General features: G+C 34.5%; 1 protein-coding gene across 1 annotated transcript in view; it reads left to right on the top strand.

Moving 5' to 3' along the window:
• The first annotated feature begins 20,070 nt into the window (after positions 1-20,070).
• LOC145291548 (structural maintenance of chromosomes protein 6-like) overlaps positions 20,071-26,685 on the top strand; it is a 95,239-nt gene continuing 88,624 nt past the window's right edge. Inside the window, exon 1 of the mRNA XM_080137566.1 lies at positions 20,071-20,228. The gene's annotated coding sequence lies outside the window, so the exon portion shown is untranslated. The remainder of the gene's footprint in view (positions 20,229-26,685) is intronic.

The following is a 26,685-nucleotide window of genomic DNA, read 5'->3' as shown; positions in this document are numbered from 1 at the left end:
TTTTCAATAAATATTAATACGTTTTTAATAAAAATATTTTCCATAAAATGTTAAAAAAATATCGGCAAATGTTTATTTTAACTGTAACACAAAGTCGACCAAGTTTGTGTTTTTCGGGGTTATCGAGACTGCTGAAGACGAATCTGGTATTTAAACCCATCGCAGATTTACTGTTTGCACGGTATTAACATCTGACCCTTGAAACTATTTTGCGCCATTTCACCGCCTTCTTTTTCGATACGCACGAGCATGTAGTAGCAGTTTCTTACTGAAATGTATGCTTGCGTACACACGTAGTCACATGACATTTCACAGGCACAGGAATACATGGCGGACATTTTAAATTACAATAAATACTTTCATAAAATAAAAAAATAGTTTTCACAATAATGCCGTCAGTGTCAGAATAGAAAATGGTTGTTAAAAGAAAAAATACATTTTTGGGAGAATATTTTAAAGTTAAATTCAATTTGGGGGAAAAAAAAACCTACACAAGCACACGCCTATTTTTGCCACAGATGCGGCAAAAATATTCGCGCGCTTGTGCATGCAACAATGGCCACCACTTATAACATAAAGAATTACTATTTATTTGTGGAAAATTTAAATGCGATATAAGTTTTCAGCGCATTCAAAATCCTAGAAAAGAAGTTTTTTAAGGTAGGTTTTGTATTGGTCTACCAAGCTACAATTACCCATTTTATGTTGACCAACCCCCAATAAAAAGTGGGAGCTCATTTTACGTTTAATTAATATAGAGAAGTGATCTCCTAGGTTTATTTGAGAGTGGAAAGATGCTGCACCTTTACCCCTTTTTTTTTTGTATTCATGCGCTCACTCGGTGGTGGTAAACACTAAAAATTTATTCAGATAGGTAGAAGAGTGACTTATCTCCTACATAATATTTTGATTGTAGAAATTTCCCTCTGGATCAAAATACCGTAGGTTTGCAACAACATACGCCACATGCAAATTTATTGTGTCTAGAATATTAGCCACTATCTTATTTTTAGATCCATTTAGTCATTATAATAAACCCCCGCATTTCATCCTAGGAGCAACATCATCACAATCGCAACATCTTTAAACAAAGTAGTTCTTATTTTTCCCTCTAAATCTAAAGTCTCAGACAATGAGAATTGCCAGAGAGCTGAAAAATCGATTATTCCGGAATACACACCTTGTTACAAAAATAGCGCCTCTCTCTAACCGCAGCAATCGTTTTACAAAAATATTAACCACTCATAATCAGAAATTTACGTATCCCCACGCAACTACCCTCCACTACAAACAAACAATCTCTGAAACAAAAAAAATAAGATTTACGGTTAGCATTGTTTTTTTTTTTTTGTTTTTTTGTTTTTTTTCAGATTTCGAATTTCGTTATCTAAATGACAAGGATGCTATATTTTTGTTATTCTTTGTTTTATAACGGGGCGTCCCCCCTTTTTTCTTGTTTATATTTATTTCTATACCTATGCACGCATTAAGATACCCCCTCCCTACAAATACAAAGACACAAAACCCTGAAACAACTTTAATATTTATGCGCATTGTTTAGTTTTCGTTTTAGGCATTAGACGCTTAAAATTAAGTTGACGCCCCAATATTTTATGCAGGTGTTTGATTATAGACTAATTATAGACACACTTTTCTTTAAAATGACAACTTTTCTTTCTTTTTGTTCATAGTTTTTGCGCGTGGGTATCCTGACAGTGATTACCAAGATTAAATTTGGAACAAATATTTTAACACCCACTCATCACAAGATGGGGTGTCTATTCCAAAAAATCATTCTTTATATAGGGATGTTGCGAGTGACCATTCCAAAAGCCGTTCTTAACATGATGAGATTATGGGTGTCTATTCCGGAAGCCGTTCTTAACATGAGAAGGTTGGGAGTTGGGCAGCAGCAGCAGCAGCAACAACAACAACAACAACAACAACAACAACAATCGCACTTTATTTTTTTTACAAGGGGGGGGGCATAAATAAGTAAATGAATATTTTTTCTTTTTATGTTTTTTATACATTTTTTTAATATTCCCCTAAGTCTGCTGAAAAATATCATTTATTTTTTACAAAGAGTTTTAATGAAAAAAAAAAAAAAAAAAATCAGGAGGCATTTGTCATGCCATAATTTGTCATGTCTAAATGTCATACGAATTACAGAATTAGCAGGAGCAGTTGTCGGACATTTGTCGTGCTTAATTTGTTGTACATAAATAGTTAAATCGTTAGCGTAAAGTAAAATAAAATTTAAAAAATTCTTTTATCGGCGAACGATCACTTGTAACAACTCGTGTGATAACTCTTAGTGAGCAAGAAAATAAAAATGTAATCGTAGTGAAAATAAGATTAAATCACAAATACAAATGAAGATAAAGCCATTAAATTTTGAAAACGTCTGCCTTCGGCTTGAATGAATTCATTTTTCAAACAAAATGGCGACCGTTAGCGTCCATCTGTTACCATATTTGCCCGTCCTCGTTTTCACAAAAGTCAATGGCGCTCTGCTATATAATACAAAATAAACATAAATTAACAGAGTTGTACTCATTCTCATGGCAATTTGGAAAAACAGAAATTATAGAAACGACCTTGTTAATAAATTCGATTTTTAGGGTTTTTCTCTTACGTCTGATTTTTTCCTTTTGTTTCACCGACTTAAAACGAATACATGAATCTTTTACAATAGTCATCTACAATGAACTGTTTTCAATAAGTATTGAATTTATTTTATATTCGAATTAGAAAAGCTTTGAATAATGTGCATTGTGGTCCAATGCTTGCCAATGTAAACTATGGAATCAGCAAGTTAATGTCTACTACTGTCGGCTACACTAGTGGACTACTAGTGGGCTAGAACACTTTTACAGATGCGAAATGGACCTCTATATATTAATAGTTAACAAAAACAAAGCCCCAGCAGCAAAATCCCATCTCTTCAGAGTAGAGGGAGAGGTTCTCACGCGCCAGAAAGTTTTCTACTCTGATAGCTTCTTTTCTCGAATCCTTTACCCTTGGAATTCTCTCTCTCTCTCTCTCTCTCTCTCTCTCTCTCTCTCTCTCTCTCTCTCTTTCTCTCTCTCTCTCTCTCTCCTACTTGTTTCTCCGACTATACCAATATGCATACATTTTAATGTAATGTGAATAAATATCTTGTTACCCAACTCCCCACAAAGGATTTCTTCCCTGAATCTGGCTCCTAGTTGAAGTAGCCCCTTATGCCTATGGTGTAAATTAAATTTAGGAGAATAGAAAGTGAATTTTGAGTTTACTTTCAGCGGCCTCGTAACTCCCAATCACCTTATTTTGTCTGTTAATTCTCATATTCCATGAGGGACGTTTCTGACAAAGAGGGAAGAATTGCTGTTTTCTAGGTTGGAAGCTATCCCTGTAATATTTATCATTTTATATTTTTTTAGCTCTTGACATTGATTGTGCTTCATGTCTTGACTTGAGCGATTTCTAGAAAAAAAAATGAAATGTTTGTCAAATAAAGTGTTCTCAAATTTCTGCAAACATAAAAAAAAGAATTATAGGAATAAGACAAATTACACTTTTACTCGATGTTCAGGATAGAGTCAAAGTGTAATGTTCTGTGAATCTCTAGTTGAGTTTTTTTTTTTCTGTCGACAGGGTATTTACTCTTAACAAATATAAAAGGAAATAAGCTTTGTTTTAGAGAAGTTAAAAACAACAAGCAACCTTTTCCTCGTTGCGGGACATTTTCCAGATCAAAAGAGAGAAAATGAACAATATCTTGATCAGCAATGTTCTTAGAACTGTTGTATCAGTTTATAATGTGTAACTCCCTCGTTAATCACAATTTATTTTGCTGAAAAAATTTCATTAATGTTTCGGCGTATTAGTTCTAACTTTTTAGGCAGGTTCATAATAGTTTATGCAACAGGAAAATGGTCGATTGTTATTAGATGTATATTTTATTTACTGCTGCAATGGCTATCCATACATGTTAACGAGTATTGAATCATTGTGAAGTTGAGAACGTAAATTGTCTTCAAGTTTTGTCGATGTTGTGAACTCGTAATTTGTTTTTGTTTTCTATTTTTAATTAGTAACAAAAGTGTAGAAGTCAGTGTTGGAATAGTCAGCATGCAAAGTATGTTGTTTTCACAAAGCAGATAGGAAAGAGAGTAACGTTCTTCAGTCAGTACAGACGACATGTTGAATACGATTGGAGGTGTGTTGCGGGACCGGTCATCCGGGGATAATCGACCCAACAACTAACAAGGTAGACACAGGCAAAAAGTAAAAAGCAAAAAGGAAGCGAAAAATCGTATGATCTGGATGTTGGTCGCCTGGAAGGTCGCACGGCACTGGAGGCTAAGGTCTGGAGATCTGGAACAGGTACTCTAGACGTAGCGTGGTTCAGGGTTGCTCGCTGGGTCTGGAATGATCGGCTGGACGTCAGGGTGATCCAGAAACAGACGGTGGACACTGAGAATGAGGTGGTCAGTGTTAAGGAATGGACGACACTGAGAGTGTAGGGGTCAGTGTTAAGGAATTGGCGACACTGAGAACGGAGGATCAGTGTAAGGGAACGGACGACACTGAGAACAGACGATCAGTGTTAGGGAACGAACGACACTGAGAACGGGGGATCAGTGTAAAGGAACAGACAGTCACAGGGAGCTAGGTACAAGCAAGGTTGCAGACCGGAGGAACAAGGTGCGAGCAAGGTAGCAGACCAGAGGTGCGAATTGCAAGAGAGATGCAGGCCGGAGGAGCAAGGTGCAGGCGAGGTTGCCGGAAAGCTGCAGGAGTGAGCTGGAGGCACCAAGGGCTGGAAAGGCTACGAGAATGAGCAGGAAGCCGCTGGAGTGAGCTGGAAGCGCTGGAAACTGGGAGTGAAGTTCACTTCTGGTGGGTCTCAGGAAGCAAGCAGTAGTGAATCGCATTCGTGAAAAAAATTATTAGCCCTGATAAGGGCTGTTTGAACTGCTGCTGAGATGGCTGCTGTCGCTGCTGCTGCTGCTGGAATCCTCGGTGCTGGTGGATTTGGTCGATGTGACTGGTAGCGTCAGTCGTCACTTCAGGAGCCTCCTCTTACACCCTAGCCGAGTTGCCAGACTGGGCCAAAACGAGCTGTATTCATTTGGTCAGCGTAATCTTAGTGGTGTCGCTCTCAATAAGACAAACGAACGACTCTAATTAATTCTAGTACGAAATTTATGCAATCAAAAGCAGATTGTGAGTGTATTGATTCTATTTAAATTAATTTCATCTAAAAGTAAAAAGTCAATTGCCTGTTTTGTTGGCGTTTTGTTGATATATTTAAATTCCGACGTGAGTAGCGAAATCGATGATGAAAAGAGAAAGGGTAGGTGAATGAATTCACTGAACCCAGATATGTTCATACGTGTAGCTCGTGTTAGCCAATCGTGTCCTTTGTTTAAGGTAAGGGAAAGCGAAGGTGATGAACAAAAAAAAAAAAAAAGAAAAATGGAGATGGTTGTTGCGGACAAGGATATAAATACCCTAAACTCGCTACAAGAAAAAATAATGAAACGAATTGAATGAAGGAAACGAAGAACTCAAATGCTGTAATAAAATAAACATGTCGTTTATTTTCTGTTGAGAAATGAAAGTCTTGGGTGTACACGTTTTCATTCTGCCGTTGATGACTACGCGCGTGGAAGGAAAGGGGAATGCAATAGAGAAACGCGAAGTGGCAAGGCGGCCTGTAGAAAGAGAGGGTTAAGCTCAGTAGAGAGTCGCGCACGTCTGTGTTGATGGACCAAGATGAAGGGGAGATAGAGTGAGAAAGTCAATCCAGTTCGTGGAGAGAGAAAGATGAGAAAAAGTCAATCCAGGTTATGGAGATAGAAAGCGTATAAAGTGTACATACTGTCTGTTAGCTCTTTGTCCCACATAGTAGCAAGTGGTGTGATGCACGCGTGTGCGCGTACATGCCGAAAAGGCATGCTGTCGGTCCGTAGACCGACCAGCTGGAAAGCTGGTCCTAAAAAGGAAGAAGCCGCTTATTGCTCTTTCTTTTATACTTGTTTCCGGTGGTCTTTTGCACATGTGTGGATTTCCTTTGAAAGGGGAAGTGACGTTGTCCTTGTGTGCGTACATGTGCACGTACATGTGTGTACGTTAGCGTGTGTGTATATACACGTGAATGTGAGTTTATGTACGCGAACGTGAATATATGTACATGTGTGTACGTGCGCGCGTATGTTTGTGTGCGTGTATGTGTATGACAAGAAAAATGGCTTGAGATGTGAATGCGTTCTTTTGTGCGAGACTAGAAAGGGCTCGCACATACTACATTATCTCCCTCAAATGCCTAAGAGATAGGTATCATGACGAACATATACTACACTGGCCTTCTCACTCCAAAGGAGGAAGTACTGCGTTGGAGGATGGTATCATAACAGACAAGCAGATACTCCGGGGGTGGGTGGGGGGTTGTATATCCAATTTCGATAATAAAAATGGCAGTTAAAAATAAGGTCATAAAAATGCATAGCAAAGATCCAAATATTTTAAAAAGTGGTTTTAGGTGTTTTTGATTTAATGCCTGCTACTAATGAAAATTTTGTTACTATGCTGCCCATAACCCTAACCCTAACTTTTAATACTAACCCCCTCCAAAGGAAAAGGTATGACCACAGAACAAATACTACACTACCTTCCTCAAATGCCTAGGAGAATGGTATCATAACGAACAAGCATATACTAAATTATCTTCTGCCTCTGGAGGAGTGGAGGAGGTTAAAAAAGGACACAAGTAAATAAATAGGAAAATTGGCACACGAGAAAAATATAGGTGAAAATCTAACAATAACTTTAATCAAAATCTAAAATAAAATACATAGAACGCATTAAATAGTCAAATTGAAAAGAAAATTATATTTAAATTTAAAAGTAAAGAATTTAAAACTAGGACTAACCTTAAATTTTTAAAATTTGCCCCTTGGTTTATTTATTACTATTCTTTTTTTTTTCTTTTTTTTTTTTACATAGGCGTCACCACTTATCAAGGCCGATCGGCCACTCAAGGATAAGGGTTAAAGAGTGTAGAGTAGTCAAAAGGACAATATAGTAATCAATAGTAATGGAAGTTCGGTAAATTTGCTAACTTAAGTGGAACGGCTCATCAGAAACTTGTTCACGTTGGACTTGAAGACAACCATATTATAGACAGCTGGAAAGCAGGAAAACGGAAGACGATTCCACAGGCGTGCAGTTCTAAGAAAGAAGCTTTGATCATGGAATCTATGTTTAGGTTTAGGCGCAGATAAAGAGTGGGGAAAATTATTGATAATGTTTTCAGCTAGTCTAGTGTTTCTTGTGAAAGTTTGGCGAGGGGGGACCATAGATTGAAGCTTCGAACACTTTCCATGAAAATAACGATAAAGCAGAGACAAACTCGCAACATCTCTTCTGTGAGATAGAGGTTGCAGCGAAGAGAAAAGGACATCTCCCACCAGGTCACGAAATCTATTTTGAACCCTATCAAGGTAGGACAAGTCCTTTCTAGCAGCTCCTGCCCATATGTGGCAATAGTATTCCATCCTTGGACGTATATGGCTCTTATATAGATAGAGAATTGCATCAGCAGTGAGATATCTACTGGATCGATAGAAGGATCCCACCATTTTTCCAGTGGCCTTGGCAACAGATTTGATGTATGTATTCCATTTAAGATCAGGAGTAAAGGTCAAGCCCAGAAGCCTGTTAAAACTTGAGACCTCCCCAAGACGAGAGCCATTCATTTTAATTGATGCCAGATGGGGATCAGAACGTTGATGATGTAAAGATAGAAGCTTGGTTTTAGATGCATTAAAAGTAACCAGCCACTCCTTTCCCCATTGTACAACGTGGTCAAGATCAGAGGAGAGAGAATCGGAGAGAACTTGGTCATTTACTGTCTTAGATGTGCTACCATAGATGGTAGTGTCATCAGCAAAAATGCCTACGAATGATGTAAGGATGTGATTTGGAAGATCATTAATGTAGATCAGGAAAAGAGTTGGGCCCAAGATGGACCCCTGAGGGACTCCAGCATTTATACTGTGAGCTTCTGATTTTTGCCCATCAACTACTACTCTTATGAACCTATCAGAGAGAAATGATTTAATAATTGAGAAGACATTTCCAGCTATACCATAGCTGGAGATCTTGTGAAATAAACCTTTATGCCATACCCTATCAAAGGCCTTTGATATGTCAAGAGCAATTGCCCTAGAAAGGTTGCCTCTGTCGAGAGATTCGCTAATCCTATGAGATATAACTGTAAGCACATCTGCTGTAGATCTAGCAGAACGGAAACCATATTGTGTGTCACTTATTCATTACTTAAACCTAAATTTTTCTATACCCACCCTTGGTTTATTTATTAGGCTTGTTTCTTATTATAGTTAGCAACTAGTAATATAATATATAACAAAAACTAGTGTGGTCGCAGTCATGTTTTGTGGGGTATGATTGGAATTGCCTGAGAAAAAGGTTACTCTATTTTCTTTGGTTCTTGTCCAGAATTCCACCTACATTAAACAACTAAACAAACAACAAATAAAGAAAAATCTATGTAATGTATGTACGCATGACGAAAAGAAAATATTGTACACCAAAAAATCATGTAAAATGATAAAGTAGTTTTATTTTTATTAAGAAAATCATTTTTAAGCAAATTAAAATTTTTCCAATGCCCACCCCTTCCCATGTTTAGAATGATTTTTAAATCTTGCAAATTTGAATTATTTGAAGTTGTCTCCCTTCTTCCTCCAGACTGTTTTCAATATGGTGTTACAAGATCAGTACTCGTAGTTTAGCAATAAATTTTAATTTTCTTATTTAAAAATAAAACTACTTGATAATTTTACATGACTTTTGGCGTAGGATATTTTTTCTGTCACGGTGGCGTACATCATACATATTTTTCTTTATCTGCCATCTCCTTCAGTAATTCAATTTACAAAATTTCCACTACTAACTATTATTATGATATTGTCCCGTACACTCATTAACTCTTATCCTTGAGTGGCCTCCGAGTCTTGATAAGTGGTGATTCTTTTGTAAAAAAAAAAAAAAAAATTCTGGACAAGCACTTTTCTTTGCTTTGTGTCATAATTTCCTATTTGTTCACTACTACCATTTTTGCCTGTTCCATTTTCACCGTACCATTATTACTGTGCACCAAAAATTAAATGGGGGGGGGGGCGTCAAGTGGGTATTATAAAATCATACTGCAACACCATGACTTTTAATTTTTCTCAGAAACCAAACAGCCTACTAAAATCTTTCGAACTGTTGCAGCCAACCTAAAAAAAAAATTATATATTAGTAACAGATGTTCAATACAGCCTTTTTTTTTTTTTTTCAGACAAAAATCGATAAACAAAAAGAAGGAAAATGACTGAAAACAGCTGACGTTTTGATGTGTTCTAGTCCTCAGTATTTCTCCGCCTTATTGCCGTTGCCCGCCTTTAATGCACACAAAAGTCTCGGCGTTCATCCAGTCCAAATAATCAATTGTCACAAACTATTCTTCTCATCCACTATTGTTTCACTAGCTTTTTTAAGACTTGAGGCACAGTTTGATTTATTAAAATAAAAAAATGTTAAAACAAAAATTACACTCGTCCCACCAATTATGGAAATTTCTATGATATTTCTCTTAATCTCTCTATCTGTTCCACGTTTTTCTCAAAAACCAAAGGGCCGATCTGGCTGAAACTTTGTATGGACCAATACTATGATAAGGTGCAGCGAACTAAATATTATGGTACTTATTTGATGCACAGTTAGGGATTGGTAGGGATGAGTAACCACATTACTCTAGAAATTTTCTCAGAAACTACAGAGTCGATCTGGTTGAAATTTTGTATGGACCTTTGTTATGATAAGGTGTAGCAAAAAAAGTATTAAGGTATTCGTTTGATATACAGTTAGGGATTAATAGGGATTAGTGACCACTATAACACATTTACTCGAGAAGTTTTCTGGGGAACTAATGAGCCGATCTAACAGAAATTTTGTATAGACTTCTGTTATTACAGTAAACTACATATTATGGTATCTGTTTCATGCACTGTTAGAGATTTTCACTAAAAAAACACATTTACTCTATAAGTTTTCTCGGAAATTACTGGTCTGATCTGGTTGAAATTTGGTATGGACCTTTATATGGTAAAGTACAGAAACTAAGTATTATGGTATCGACACAGAAAATAATAGGGATTAATAGGATTCAATGCAAAAATAATAGGGATTAATAGGATTTAATGCAAAAATGAACACAGATTTAATTATGTTCAACTATCAATGTAACATAGGTACGGGCAAAATGGACGAATAAAGATGGGGGGGAGGGGGCTAGTCTTGAAAGCCAATTTATCATAATTTTTTTGTAGGATTGTGACTACTTTTTCATTGTACCTATTTACTATGCCTCCCCACGGGACAGAGTTAGACACCAGGGTCGTTTTTTAACGTGGAGACAAGGTACAAAAATAAAAATTGTCTCAGTCGTGAAGGATTTCTCCTCCACCGAAAGAGAACAAGAAATAGAAGTGCAGCATCTGAAGAACAGATACTACACTTTGATCTTGTCCCGAAGGCCAAGATTGTATTTGAAAGATTAGAGACTAAAGTTAATTTCCAAAAGGAAAAAAATATTTTTACACGTGAAAAAAAAAAAAAAAAAATATGAAAAATGTTTTCACAGTGAGCTAACCAATTCAGCTAAATTTTGAAGTTAATTAAATTCATTGTAAAAATCCTTTAAAAGATAAATATTAGTTTTCTGGATCTATTTCAAAGATAATTAGTTAAGTAAAATCCTAAGATATTGAATTAAATTAAAAAAACAACACCTTGCTTGTACAAAAAAATAGCTGAATCAACCCCCTAAAAGCGAGTAATTATGCGGTTTGCAAAAATCGCAACTAATAATGTTTTGTAAAACGATTATACTGAAACCCAAAATTACAGTCAATCGAAACGCTGTTTCCAAATGAGGTCATGATATTAAAAAGAGATAGGGGTGCCGGTTTTCTTTATTTTTCCCCAGACATGCATCTGTACATTCCTATCCTGAACATTTGTATCAGTTTTATCATTTTTTTAATTTAATTATTTTTTATGTTCCTGTTTTTAAATTAATTTTTTTTTTAATTATTGTTCAAGATTATATAAAAATTATGTTATGCCGAAAGTTTCACATTCATGCGAGCAAGGAAATTATTAAAATCTTACATATAAAAATTATGCGAAATCTCTAATTTAAAAAAAAAAAAGTAGAAATATTTTTGCTATTATCATTTTTTTGTGTGAAAATATTAAATAAACCATGCTTAATTCAATGGTAATATCGGTAGTTCGAGAAATTAGTTTTTCTTTGAGTTATATTGAATTAATTAATATGGACTTTAAGGGCTTTTTTCGTAATGTTCTTGTAAAAATGAAATCATTTTTTTTTAAATTGTTATAATTTACGATGCTTTATTTTCATAAAAAACGCAAAAATAAATTCATTCATTTTTTTTTTTTTTACTACAGAAAACCATAACTTTAGTAAAGGTATTTTTTATTTAAACAAAATAATACATTTCCATTAAGATTTAAATAAAAATAATGGGTTCATTATATTTCGTGATCATTATTTTATAAATACTGAAAATTTCATTACAATTGGTTAATTTCCTGATTTTTGGTGAATTTTTAAGTAAAGGGAGGGGTCAAAATGTTTATACATTTTGAGCATCGGCATTCATTTTGCGCGTACATAACGTAACATCAAGCACTCATTCTAAATAAATGTACTATAACTTTTGCCCATTTTTAACAGGCTGAAAAAACTAATAAAATTATAAATCACCATATTAATAAAATTTTGCCACTGCTTTTCGAGTTTATGTGTGTGTTTTCGCGTCTCTACATATTTTGTTTTTTACTATTAAGCAATGACTTATTCAAACAAAAACCAAATAGTATAACGTTGTAAAATGAATGTTTAAAAAATCCCAATCAAATATATATATATATATATAAGTTATATATTTGGATTTTACCGTAACTGGATTATTTATCTTCCACCAGACTATCCATTCATAATCTCCTTTTTCTTCACCATATTCCCTCTGCTTCACTTTGTTTGTTATCAAGTAAGATCTTTGACTTACTTGTTGTTTCATCAAATACTTTTGCATGCAAAATCCGATCCCGCATTTTGCTAATTCCTACCCTCTGATGAGAAGGAAAGTATTTCTTCAAAACTCTATGGATTAAGAACTATCCACTTATCTAGTGTCTCCTTTTTCGATTCAATATGTTTTTAACTCATTTCAAAGTGTTTTTTAACATGTTTTATTAACTGTTTGCTCGTGTATATATATATATATATATATATATATATATATATAATAATTTATAAAATATATATGGCGATTAAGCTACACTGAATATTCTGCATTTCATCCACTCTAGGATTCCTCAGGCTTATGCGCGAATTCTGTGGTTGTTTATCGTTTTTATATGGTCCTCTTCTATTGAGGATTTAGTTAGCCAATCAGCTTTCTAGTATCCACTGCGCCCCTTCCTATCAGCCAATGGGCATGCATTTTATCGGACAAAGGATCTGTTTTAAAACTAGGTTAGTGTTTTTTTTTTATTGTTAGTTTATATATAAATATACATATGTGTACACACATATATCCACATATATATACACATATACATACATACATATATGTGTGATTGTTTATGTATATTCATGTTTATTTAATTTATTTATTTGTTTATTTTCTATTGTTTTAGTTAGTTTTAAAACTATTTTGTATCGCTATCCTAGAGTAAATTTTATTTTGTGAACACAGTTATTTGCTATTTCTCTTCTACAGTTTAATAGATGTTGGGGTTCTTTAAAGTACAGGATAGCAAATTTTTCATGAAGGCATAATCTACATGAGTCGTCTAGATGCCTACACGTGGTAGCTTGTCTTATTATTTTCCATTCGACTACCGGCGAATGTCCGCTTTTTTTGAGTTCCCAGTATTTATTCGCTAGTGTTGTTTTTATACTGTGTTTTTTATTGTTGAATGTACTTTTGTGGTCATAGTATCGGGTTGTGAAATCTAAGGAAGCCATGCCTACGTAATATTTCTTGTTATTCGGGTTTTCTTTCGCAAATATTATTGCCTGATAAACTACGCTTTTAGTTAGACATATATTTTGAACTGGGCAAAGTGTGCGGTGTCTACAGTTGCATTTATCTTGTTCGTTATTAGTATTTTTATTTTTAGTATGGTTGTTCTTGTCCAGGGTTGGTTTATTATTATTATTATTATTATTATTATTATTATTATTATTTCTGCTAGTGTTAGTTTTGTTTTTGTCATGATGTTTACTTTTTTATTGTTTATTTTGTTGTTGTTTACATTGTTTTTATTTAGTATTTTGTTATTATGTGCTTTAATTATCATCTCTAAATTTTCGCAACAACTGTAGGATAACTTTAAGGTATTTTTATTGAAGATTTTGTGTAAGGGGTTGGTTGCGGGAAAGTGTTTTTCAATAAGATCTAGAAATTTCTTGCCAAGTTTTGTTTTTAACATTTGATTGTATGGGGCCGTATACCAAATTATAGATCTTTTTCTTCTATTTTTAATTTTATTATAGTTATTGGTGTTTTGTTGCTTATATTTGATATCGATATTTTTGTATCCACTATTATTTAGGGCTGTTTCGTAGATATTGGTTGACCTGTTAAATGCATTTTCATCGCTTGAGTTATTACTGAGTCTACTTACGATCGAGTTAGGAATGTGTTTTATAATTGATGGTGGGTGATTGGACTTAGGGTTTACCTAAATTGGAGTAGCGTTATCTATATGGTTCATATGTGTTTTTTTCTAAATTTAACGTGACATCCAGGAAGTTTGTTATTTCTATGTTAGCTGATACGTCTGCTTTTAGGCCTAATTTTTTCATTTTCTTGTGTATGATTTTCTTAAAGTTTTCTCCCTTGACTTTGTTGGAGTTTTTTATTATAGCTAGTCCGTCATCTCTATATAGGCCAATATCCGTAGTATCGAATATGATTGTGAGGGTATATAGAATGAATAATCCCACAAGATCTGATGCCTCTGCAGAATCCGTGGCACCCATCGCCAAATCAAACGAATTTTTCATTTTAGTTTTTATCCATTGGTTATTGTTATTTATTAGAACTGATTTTCTCCATTTTTTTAATGATGTTGATTTCTTCCGAGGATATATCAGTGTATGCCTCGGCAAATTCTAGGGTAATGTTAAAAAGTTCTTCGGATATCGAGGGATAAAAGTCTATGATGTCAAACTGTATAAACGTACATTTATCTTTGTTTTCTATATTTTTAAACCAGGTGATTGCTTCGGCAGTATTTGCCCACTGGTTTAATTCTAGGTCTTGTTTGATTTGTTTGTTTACTCTAGAAAGTATTGTTTTGGTAATTCTACCTATTTCTGGTTTAGTTGGGTTTATTGGGCGGGTGCTGGGATTATTATTAAAGTCCCATTTGTGGTCTTTAAGCAGAATGTATGCCCCTCTAGGTTTCAATTTGCCAACTTTATCGCTAATTTTTAATTTATCGGTAATTTGTTTACTTTTAGTATTTATTATATCTATGTAGTCGCATTCGTTTGTGTCTAGTTTTTTGTAATGTTTTCTGTGATTAGTTTGTTATATTCTTGCTTATCTATTTTATAAAAGTTTCTAGTTTTATCTGCTTTTACAAAGATTTTATTAGAGTTGTTTATTTTTCTAACGATTTTGTGTAGTTTCCGTTGGAAATTGTTAGGTTGATTGTGGAATTCTAAGTTTTTAATTACGTTTAAAAGGTCATTTTCAAAGTTTATCAAAAGGTCTACTGTTTTCGCATTTTTAAGGGTTTTAAAACCATAGGATTCTTTTTTGTTTACGTTTTCATTTTTAAGGAAGAAATTTGCTCGCCATCGCATTCGGCGTATTAGTTCATCTGTTTTTTGGATTAATTTAATAATATAGCTATGCTTGCTGGGTGTGGGGATGTTTTTTAGCGATGTTTCGAAATTAACTCTTTCCATATCTATTTTTAATATATATATATATATATATATATATATATATATATATATATATATACATATGTATATATATATATATATATAAATATATATATATATATATATATATATATATATATAAAGAGAGAGAGAGTGTGTGTAAGAGAGAGAGAGAGAGAGAGAGAGAGAGAGAGAGAGAGAGAGAGAGAGAGAGAGAGAGAGAGAAAATAAATGACAAAAAGTTATATTCCAAAATGCATGATGTTGACTATCTTATAATTTATTTCTTTAATTCAGTTAACTTATACAATTCTTGACAGTATCTGTTTCGTAGCGCAAAATCAATCACTTAATTGTTATATCAATCAGTGAATCTATTACGCCCTTAACTCATCAGAAGAAATAGCAACAATCAATCCGTCAAAAGAAATTGAAGTGGGATTTGACATAATTAAAATCCGAAAATTGGAAGAGAATAAAGAAGTAAATACCTTTTTATTTTTCCATTACGTCATATTGAATTTTTATCAAAGTCATTAAACCCAACTATTCGTACCAACAATTTTAATTAACTTATGAATCTTCTACAAAAATGTTCTATTCTAATTTTTGTATACATACTTATGAAAATAATATCAACAAAGTATATACTATTATACATGTTTGTATACATGTTTGTATACATGTTGCGCGAGCCTTTTCTAGTCTCACACAAAAACACATGTTCACATCCTGGGTCAATCCTGGGCCCAACTCTCTTCCTGATCTACATCAATGATCTCCCTAAACACATACTTAAATCATTCGTTGACATCTATGCTGATGACACGACCATCTACGGCAACACATCAAAGGCTGTAAATGACAAAGTTCTCTCTGATTCTCTCTCCTCTGATCTCGAGCGCGTGGTTCAGTGGGGGAAGATGTGGCTGGTTACCTTTAATGCATCCAAAACCAAACTCCTATCCTTACATCATCAACGCTCTGATCCCCATCTGGCATCAATTGTGATGGATGGCTCTCGTCTGGGTGAGGCCCCGTGTTTTGACAAGCTTCTGGGTTTGACCTTTACTCCTGATCTGAAATGGAACACGTACATCAAGTCTGTTGCCAAGGTCGCTGGAAAGATGGTGGGATCCTTCTACCGCTCCAGAAAATATCTCACTACTGATGCAATTCTTTATCTATATAAAAGCCAAGTACGTCCAAGGATGGAATACTGCTGCCATATCTGGGCAGGAGCTGCTAAAAACAGCCTATCCTGCCTTGGCTTAGTGGGGGATGCCCTTTTCTCTACCCTGCAACCTCTCTCCCACAGAAGAGACGTTGCGAGCCTATCCTTGTTTTATCGTTATTTTCATGGCAGATGCTCGTCTGAACTCCAATCTCTGGTCCCCCCTCGCCAATCTTTCACGAAAAACACCCGTCTAGCTGAATCCACTGTGAAAAATTTCCCCCACTCTATATCTGTGCCTAAATCAAAGCGCGGATTCCATGAACAAAGCTTCTTTCTTAGAACTGCACGCCTGTGGAACTCTGTTCCGTCTGCCTGCTTCCCTCCGGACTACAACTTGGTTGTTTTCAAGTCCAATGTTAACAAATTCCTAATGAACCGCCCCCTTAAGTAAACATTTCAGCAAATCTCCTCACTAACGTAATGTACTTGCAATAACCCTTATCCCTGAGTGGCTTCCGGGCCTTGATAAGTGGTTGATCACTGTGTAAAAAAAAAAAAAAAAAAAAAAAAAAACATCTCAAGTTATATTACTTGTCACATACATATGCGCACACAAACATACGCGCGCACGTCCACACATGCACATATATTCACGTTCGCATACATACACTCACATTCACGTGTATATACACACACACCCGCTAACGTACGCACATACATGCACGCATGGACGTCACTTCCCCTTTCAAAGGAAATCTACACATGCGCAAAAGACCAGCGGAAACACCTATAAAAGAAAGAGCAATAAGCAGCTTCTCCCTTTTCAGACCAGCCTCCTAGCTGGATGGTCTATAGACCAACAGCCTGCCTTTTCGGCATGCGTGCGCACGCGCGTGCCTCACACCACTTGCTACTATGTGGAACAAAAAGCTAACAGACAGTATGTACACTTTATATGCTTTCTCTCTCCATGAACTGGATTGACTTTCTCACTCTATCTCCCCTTCGGCTTTGGTCCATCAAAACAGACATGTGCGCGACGCTCTACTGAGCTTAACCCTCTCTTTCTACAGGCCGCCTTGCCACTTCGCGTTTCTCTATTGCATTCACCTTTCCTTCCACGCGCGTAGTCGTCAATGGCTGAATGAACACCTGTACACCCAAGACTTTCATTTCTCAACAGAAAATAAACGACATGTTTATTTTATTCCAGCATTTGAGTTCTTTGTTTCCTTCATTCAATTCGTTTCATTATTTTTTCTTGTAGCGAGTTTAGGGTATTTATATCCTAGTCTTCTACAATGTATAAGAAAATATATTTCTACAGAAATATATATATATCCATAAAAGTGAACATGTCTGTGTGTGTGTCTGTCTGTGTGTCTGTGTACATTTTCGTACGCAATAACTCTGTTAATATTTAGTCTACAGGCTCGAAATTTGATATACAAGGTACTGAGATTTGGAAAAATCCATGTGATCTGTTTCGGCCAGAAATTTCGCTGTTAAGGGGTCAAAGTTCAACGATTTGACCTTTGAGAACTCTACCAAACTCCTCCGACAATTTGGGGTCTAAACACTTGAAACTTTAGATATAGGTTCCTTGAACATGGATCTAACTTAATAACTTGATTTGAGCCCCAAACAATAAATTTTAAGGGGTCATAATAGGGGACAAAGTTAAAAAAATTGACCGCTTTTTTTTGGGGGGGGATCAGCATACACCTCCAAACATCCGGGCAACGCCGGGCACCCATCCTAGTATATATATATATATATATATATATATATATATATATATATATATATATATATATATATATAAATGCATTTTGATTTCTAGAGCAATTAATTCATCTATTTTAATCTTTTTTTTTTTTTTTGCAATTCCTCAAAATTTGAAAGGGATTTGTAGACATGTAACGACCGGTACATATGACCCGAACAAATCTTTGGAAGAGACATTCTCATAGCAAGCACTGTTTTCAACACACACGTGTATGAAGTATGTGCAGACACAACATCATTATTTGCCCATCTGTGTACATGCAATAAAGGAACTACGTTGTGCTCCACATGCAGTAATACAACAAACAGACTAGAATGTTTTAGAATATGCGTATATAAGGTTCTGCCCGTGAAAATCAAACCAGTTCAGGATGCAGTTCTATGAGTAAACATCACTGCTGCCCGTCCTCAGCGTGGACTCCGTCTATTCAGACGTAAAACAGTTTCGCCTAGAATGCAGTGAAAACCAAATCAGTTTTTCTCTTCAGATGTCACCAGCTCGACTCAGGTCTAATAGACTCCGTCCTTGTGAGACGTTAAATCACCCAACATGACCTTGTGCGCATCATTCACCTTAAATTCTCACCACAGAAAGTTACCATATCAAACGAGAATTATCCTTCTTTTAACAAAGTTATTTCGAACAGCTGTTTTCATATGTGACAAACACACACACACACACACACACACACACACACACACACACAAGTCACTTATCTTAATGACTTTTTTCCTCCTTAGAAAATAACCACATGTTGATGAAAATCAGTAATCTTAAGCTTCATGCCTTTTCCACGATAGACACTTATTAGCTAAGCCTACCTAATGAACATTCGTTGCAAAAACCTTAACGTTGGAACAACTTAAATCACGGTTTCTTAAACATGTAAATAAATGTTATTTCATTCCAATACAGTGATCTCAGATTCTTGTTGGGTTATTTTTCTGAAGTTATTCCCGCCTTTTTATTGTATATGGGTGAGGATGTGATTTGGTGAAAACCTTTTGCAAATCAGAGATAAGGTTAATTTACCTTTAACGGTCCCGGTGATACTCTACAACTTTCGACTTCTAGAGATTCCATCACCTGCAACCTTGGTCTTAAAAACTGATAAATCACGATTGCAAATTTTTACTCGAATAATTTTATAAATAAAGATTTAAACAACATTTACATTAACAAAATTAATCATTTAATGTGATTCAGTTGGATTTTCTAGAATAAACTTGTCGCTTTTGAATGAAGAATTAATACGATTCGGTTGTATTTTCTGGAAAACAAAATAGTTGCTTTCAAATGAAGAACTTAAACTATGAGTCGGTTGGATTTTCTAGATAAAAGTTGTCACTTTTAAATGAAGAATTTAAAATGTGATCGGATTGTATTTTCTTTAAAAAGGTGTTATTTTTTAATAAAAGAACTTAAAATGCTATTCGGTCGACTTTTATGGAAAAATGTCATCACTTTTAAATGAGAAATGTAAAATACAATTAAAGCTGGATTTTTTTTTATTTGGCATCATCGTGAATGCTAGCTGCCTAACCGTGTAGTAAGTGATATCAGTGTCCACTGTCCAACTGTGTAGTGTAGGATACTTGTGTCTAGCAGTGTAGTGAATGCTAGCTGTGTCTACTGTCTAGCCGGGTAGTGAGTGCGAGCTGTGTATCGAGGGCGAGCTGTGTAGTGAATGCTAGCCATTTCTAGCTGTGTCTGAGTGTTAACTGCGTATTTTGCAGGTCAGAGTGCCCTTCTCGTAGATGCTGACTTCTCAATCCCACTTTCCGACCCTGGTATCTAAGTTCTTGAGTTGTGAGAGAATTAAACAACCACATTATACCCTTTTCCAAGGAATTGAAAAATTTTAAAAACAATTTTGTGAACGTAGAAACGAAACTACCATAAATCAAGCTGGAAAAAGATCTAATTAAATAAATAAAGATAGACTACCCGCGTTTCTGAACTTCAACTAAAATATAGCACTAAACAACAATAATTACAAAATTAAAATAAATAAATAAAATTATTTTTTGTTAACCCGGGGGTGGGGGTAATTGAAACACGGGAATATTTTAACCATTCACCGGTACCATGTGACATCTATGGCGGCAATGACGGACGTTTCTGTTTACAATTAGTTGGCGCTAATTCTTCGAGCAGTTAGAAAAAAGCAAACAGTTTTGTTTTTCTTCCAACTCTTCAAGGTGAGTTAATTGCATGCGAAAGGCCAAGTGTGTACCTTAACCCCGCTGCGATTCAGACTAAAAAAAAACAAAACAAAAAAACTACGTTTTTCCTACAAGTTTATTAAAAGAAAATGTCCATTTTTTTTTTTGTTTTGTTTTTGTAACCACCTTCAAAGACGCTTGAAATATATATATTTCTTTCTTTCGTCCAGGAATTTAGGAGGATATATTTCCTTTCGATTTTCAGACTATTTGGAGGAATTAATAATAAAGTGAAATGTCATAAAAATGAATGAAAATAATGTATTTACCGGATATTTAATAGACAACAAACCAAAATAAAAAAGGGTAAAAAATTCCAATATATAACAAATAAATGTTACTAAAGGCAAGATAAGTTACTTTTCTCCGAACCTGGATAAGTTGTTTATGTTTTAATGTATTTTAAAGCTTCTATTCGATTCAAAAACAAAAAGTGTCAGTAAACAAAAGGTGGTAAGTAAAATCGAAAATCAAGATGGCCGACGAAAACATGCCGTTTTCGGAGAGTCAATAATAGCTCCAAACTGGAAAAATAAACAAAATATTGACAGAAATCCACCCAATAAGTGTCACTAAGTAATTTAATAATAATAATAATAATAATAAAATATTATATTTAATGTTTTTCCACTTCACTTCCTATTGTTCCTTTATTTTTAATTGATTTTAACTATCCTTTGTTATTAAATTGTTAGGTGAAAGTACAGAATAGATAAAGGAAGTCTTTCTCATAACGTTATTAAGAAAAAAAATCTGTGCGAGTCGATAGATCGATTTTTTTAAAAACATGTCGTTTTAAGCAAAAACAACAATACTTACATAAGTGTCATGTCGAAAATAGTAATATATCCCAAAATTACGAAAATTCATCGAGTAGAACAATTGCTATTTTGTTTTTTAGTAAAAAAAAGTCTATCGCTGTGGTCTTTAAAAAAAGTTCGCCATTAAAGTGAGATATGTCCCCTGTATTCTCTATCTTCAAGGTGTTTACATCTAGGGAAAATGTAATTTCTCCCAATTTTCCGTAAAAATTACTTTTAATTATAAATAATTTTCTACCCGATGGATTTTCGTAATTTTTGGATACATTACTATTTTCTACATGGCAATTAATTAAGTACTGTTGTTTTTTGCTTAAAACAACATGTTTTAAATAATCTGGAGTGAGGTAACCGGAAGTTATGTGAAAACAGTAATCGTAAAGATAACCAAAATTGTATTTTAATTAGAAAAAATGGGATTATTATTTAATTATTGGAATCCTTTCAGATGAGTAATTTGTATAATTTATTTATTTATTTATTTATTTGCGGACTCATCTGCATAGTTGTTGTTTCACTACGTTTCGGCCAACAATTCTTCTAGCCTTCGTCAGGTGGTTAACCGTGACGGGATAGGAATTCTGAGTCTCTTAACTGTATCCTCACTAATTACTGCTTTTCATTTTTTGTCTCACCAACTAATCCTTTGGCCAGCTTTGGATAGGATTGAAACCGATATCTTCTGGAACCATAGAGATTCAATGCCTCTATCCACTGTGCCATGAGCCCCAACGGGGGGGGGGCAAAGTTGGATTTTTGTTTTAAATCCAAGTTTTTCGTTCTTATCTGGTTTTCCATCATCAGATCTGTACTAAATGGTATGTTATTTTATCATTGGAATCCTTTGAGATGAGTAATTTGTATATTTGTTAATTAATTTGTGGACTATTATCCTCATCTTTGTAGTAGTGGTTTCATGACAACTACGAAGATGAGGATAATCAAATAAATAAATATAAAATGGGTTTATTTTACAATCCACAAAGATTTAAAAAAGTGGTAAAAATGGAAATACATAACAAATAAATGTTATCAAAGGCAAGATAATTTACTCTTCTACCTATCTGATTAATTGTAAGAAAAAATGATTTGTTTTTCAACTCTTTTGTCTAATGTAACAAAGTTTTAACATTATAAAAAACACTTGCGCAAGCCTTTTCTAGTCTCACACAAAAATATGCGTTCACATCTGAAGCCATATTACTTGTCATATACATACGCACGCACATCCACACACGTACATATATTCACGTTCGCGTATATACACTCACATTCACATGTATATACACACACATGCTAATGTACGCACATGTACGCACACATGGACAATGTCACTTCCCTTTCAAAGGAAATCCACACATGCGCAAAAGACCACTGGAAACAACTATAAAAGCAAGAGACAAGCTGTTTCCAGCCCTTTTTTGGACCAGCTCTCGAGCTGAGAGGTTCGGCGAACCAGCCACCTCCCGTAAGGGAGGCGCACGCCCATGCCTCACGCCACTTGCTACTATATGGGACCAAAAAGCTAACAGACCGTACGTACACTTTATACGCTTTCTCTCTCCATGAACTGGATTGACATTCTCACTCTTTCTCTCTCTATATATACAACTTGTCCCTGAGAATACCTTCGCGTAGCTGACTGCTAACATGGCGCACAGTTTAACTGATGTCAACTCTCTATCCTTTTCTTTGTCTACACGCTGGACTATCATTCCCATTTTCCACTACATCACTCACTTCTCTTCTCATGCGCGAACAAACGATAGTGACCCAAACGTGAGATGAACACACATTTCCTTTTTCCTTCTATACTACCAGTCCCGCAACAAATGATGGTTACACCCGTGCGGACATGAACACGTGTTATACCTAAAACATTCATTCTTTCAACAGTAAATAAACGGCACGTTTATCTTATCCAGCAATTGAGTTTTTGTTTCCTTCTTTCCATTCATTTCATTATTTTCTTTTGTAACGGGATTAGGATTTATATATCCTAGTCCTCTACACACTAATAACAACAAAAAAAAATAAACGTGTCGCTAATTTTGGAGAATTTGTTGGTTATTATGCAGAGAAGTTACTGTGTTGAAATTTATTTAGAAATCCATTCTTAATGTGGGGAGGGGAGAGTGTTTTACAACTATTCTGTATGTTCACATAACTATTTAATAAAATAAAGATATCGTAAAACTTGAATTTAACTTGAAAATACTATTTAAAAATAGCACAATAACGTTTTTACATAAGCATCGAATTGTTTTTTTTTTTTTTCATCTTGAAAAACGCAACTTTGAGGAATTGTAAATATATATATATATATATATATATATATATATGTCTCGTTCATTAAGTTCCATATCTGTTTACAATATTATGTACACTGATATTTTCCCTTAATGATGAATGTCCTGGAAAAGTCACTTCTGATTAATGATAATTCATAATCAAGTAAGAATAAAAGATGACATTTGGTATTCTGGGCAGTGGAAGAGAGGGAGCAATGGAGGCAACACTATAGCGGTTGAATGGAGGGTTCTGGAAAAATTATTCCCAATAATTTGTTCATGGATTTTGTTGGGAATAAGAATAATTTCGGATGGATGGGCAGCTTATAATGGATTAGAAACCTTTAAGAATGGTATTCATCAGCATGCCACAATTGTCTGCAAGAAAAACATAGTCAATCCTGATGATGATACTGTTCATACCCAAACTATCAAAGTGCACTTACTGATCGGCGCTATTTTTTAAATCATATTTCCAAGTTTAATTAAAGTTTTATATGTTTTTTTATTCAATTGTAAGGTTAAAGTACAGAATAGGTACAAAACACCCTCCCTTCTCCTTGTTAAGAATGGCTTTTTAAATAATAACGTTATTATTTCAGCACAGATCAATAAGTGCATGAGTACCCAATTTTTTTAATAAAGAAAAAGCATTCATATTTTCTTATATAAAAACAACTTCTGTAAAAAAAGAAAAGAAAAACGTGTACTTTCAATTTTTGTTAAAAAAGGTTTTCTTTAAAAAAAAAAAAGAAACTACGGTAAAAAAAAAAAAAACATTAATCGGTACTCATGCAGAGAGTGATCCGTAGGGAGGGGAGGGTGTTTTGTACCTATTCTGTACTTTAACCTTACAATTGAATAAAAAAACATATCATAAAACTTTAATTAAATCTGGAAATACAATTTAAAAAATAGCGCGGATCACTCTCTGCATTGGCACCGAAAGTACAGAATAGTTAGAAAACATCTTCCCTCCCCATGTTAAGAATGGCTTTCTAAATAATAATACTAATGCTTCAGTACTGTTCCTTGTCTGCTTAAGTTTAACTTTTGTTTATCAAATTGTTAGGTGAAAGTACAGAATAGTTACAAAACACCCCTATTCCCATTTTAAGAATGGCTTTCTAAATAATAACGTCATTATTTCAGCATGGTAGCTTCTCTGCATAAGTACCATGCTTTGTTTATTAAATTGTTAGGTGAAAGGACAGAATAATTTTAATGTTAAGAATGGCTTTTTAAATAATAACATTATTATTTCAGCACGGATCAATAAGTGCACTAGTACCAAAACGTTTACAAATAATTGACAACAAAATTTATATGCTTTATTATTAAAGATTCAAGTACTTTTAAAAGTACTAAAATTTAAAAGTAATTAAAATTGATATCTTTATGTAGATACCAGATTGTTGGGTATATCAGAAAAAGTGTTCCATTTGCAGCTGAACAAATATTCCCAAGAATAGTGAATTGGATCAGGGAGCAATATTGTCTATATATCTATAAAAGTGAAAGTGTCTGTCTGTCTGTGTATCTGTGTGTGTACATTTCCCTACGCAATAACTCTGTTTATTTTAAGTCTACAGACTGGAAATTTGATATACTGGGTACTGAGATTTGGGAAAATTGTTGTGATCGATTTTCGGCCAGAAATTAGGCGATTAAGGGGTAAAAGTTTAACGATTTGACCTTTGAGAACTCTACCAAACTCCTCTGACAATTTTGGGTCTAAATACTTGAAATTTTAGATATAGGTTCATTGGACATGGATCTAACTTAATAACTTAATTTGAGCCCAAAACAATAAATTTTAAGGGATCATAATAGGAGTCAAAGTTAAAAAACTTTTCTTTTTTTTTTTTTTTGCTCAACGTACATCTCCAAATACCCGGGCAACGCCGGGCACCCATGCTAGTTTTATATAAAATTGAAAACCTCATTGCAATATTACATTAAATAAAGTAGTTGTTTTTTTTTTTTTAATAAAAACGACAATTCCTCTGCAATTAGTTTTGCATTTTCTTTTTTTTTTGTGTTATTTATGATTTTTATAATGTGAGAACTTTGTTACATTAAATAAAGTAGTTAGAAAACAGATCATTTTTTTCTTACAATTAATCAGAAGTTACTTTTCCAAGACATTTATCGTCAAGCTTAAATATCAGTTTCTTTTTTGTTATTAATGATTTTGTAATGTTAAATGTTCTGCATTTGTTTTAGCGTCCCAAATTCTCATATGAAAAATAAATGGATCTTTTATTACAATAGCTATCTCCCTCAGAATTATCCAAAAACAGTGAGGAATTATTCAAAAGTGCCTCTGCTGCAATTAGAATCTTTGTATGGAGTGAGTTTACATCTGATTCAGCTACGCATCTTAGATACTCTTTGACCACATCTCTCATAGATGTTGATTCCGACACGAAAGAGACAAACATAGAAAGGTTATTGATTGAGATTGTCGGACTGACTTCCTCATCTTGGTTGTTATAGTCACCTAGAGCTGAATGCAATTTGGACACCTCTGATAGAGAGAGAAAACCTTGAATAACAACATAGGTTTAACATTAACAAAAACCAACTAAGAATTGTCCTAGTGACATATGGCCGAGTGGTCCGAGACGTTGTATCAAAGTTTACAGTTACTCAAAGGTGCTGAGTTCAATCCTGAACGAAGACAGTGAAAAGTAACATTCAAAACAGAGAATAAGCAACTATGTCCCAGAGCCTAGCTGGAGTCCGAACACAGTACCCCCATAATAATAATAAAGGGTTGGGTTCAAGACTCCTAACAAACGGTTCCCCAGTTCAATACAAAATACAAGTGACTATAACAACCAAGATGAGGAAGTCAGTCCGACAATCTCAATCAATGAAAACACCTCATCTCAAAAATACAGACAATTACTATAGAAAGGTTACTTTCCTGTCTAATTTGTAGATGGAAACGCAATATCAAAAAAGAAAGAATAATTTGAATGAATCGGTTTTTCCATGACTCATGGGCCACGTTACTACCGAATGTCGTTTTTATATAATCTTATAAACAGATGAAAACAGATATTACTTTGGGTTTGTCTATTTTGTTGTTGTAATGATGTTCATTCTGGTCGGGTTGAGCCAGCTTTTTCCTTGGCCTGCACCACATTCTAAACTAAGGTAACCGTTAATCAATCATGATCCTACTATCAAAGGCCAACCACCTGCAGAGTTCAGCCAAGTTCTCCTTGATGGTTGCTGTCCAGATCCCCAGCTGCCTATTGATATGCTTGCTCCACTCAGGAAAAACATAGAGAAGATCATGTCATGAATGAA

This window comes from Euprymna scolopes, chromosome 2 (assembly GCF_053919585.1).
Source record: "Euprymna scolopes isolate OS-2025 chromosome 2, ASM5391958v1, whole genome shotgun sequence".
NCBI lineage: Eukaryota > Metazoa > Mollusca > Cephalopoda > Sepiida > Sepiolidae > Euprymna > Euprymna scolopes.
This window is presented reverse-complemented; position numbering and strand designations above follow the sequence as displayed.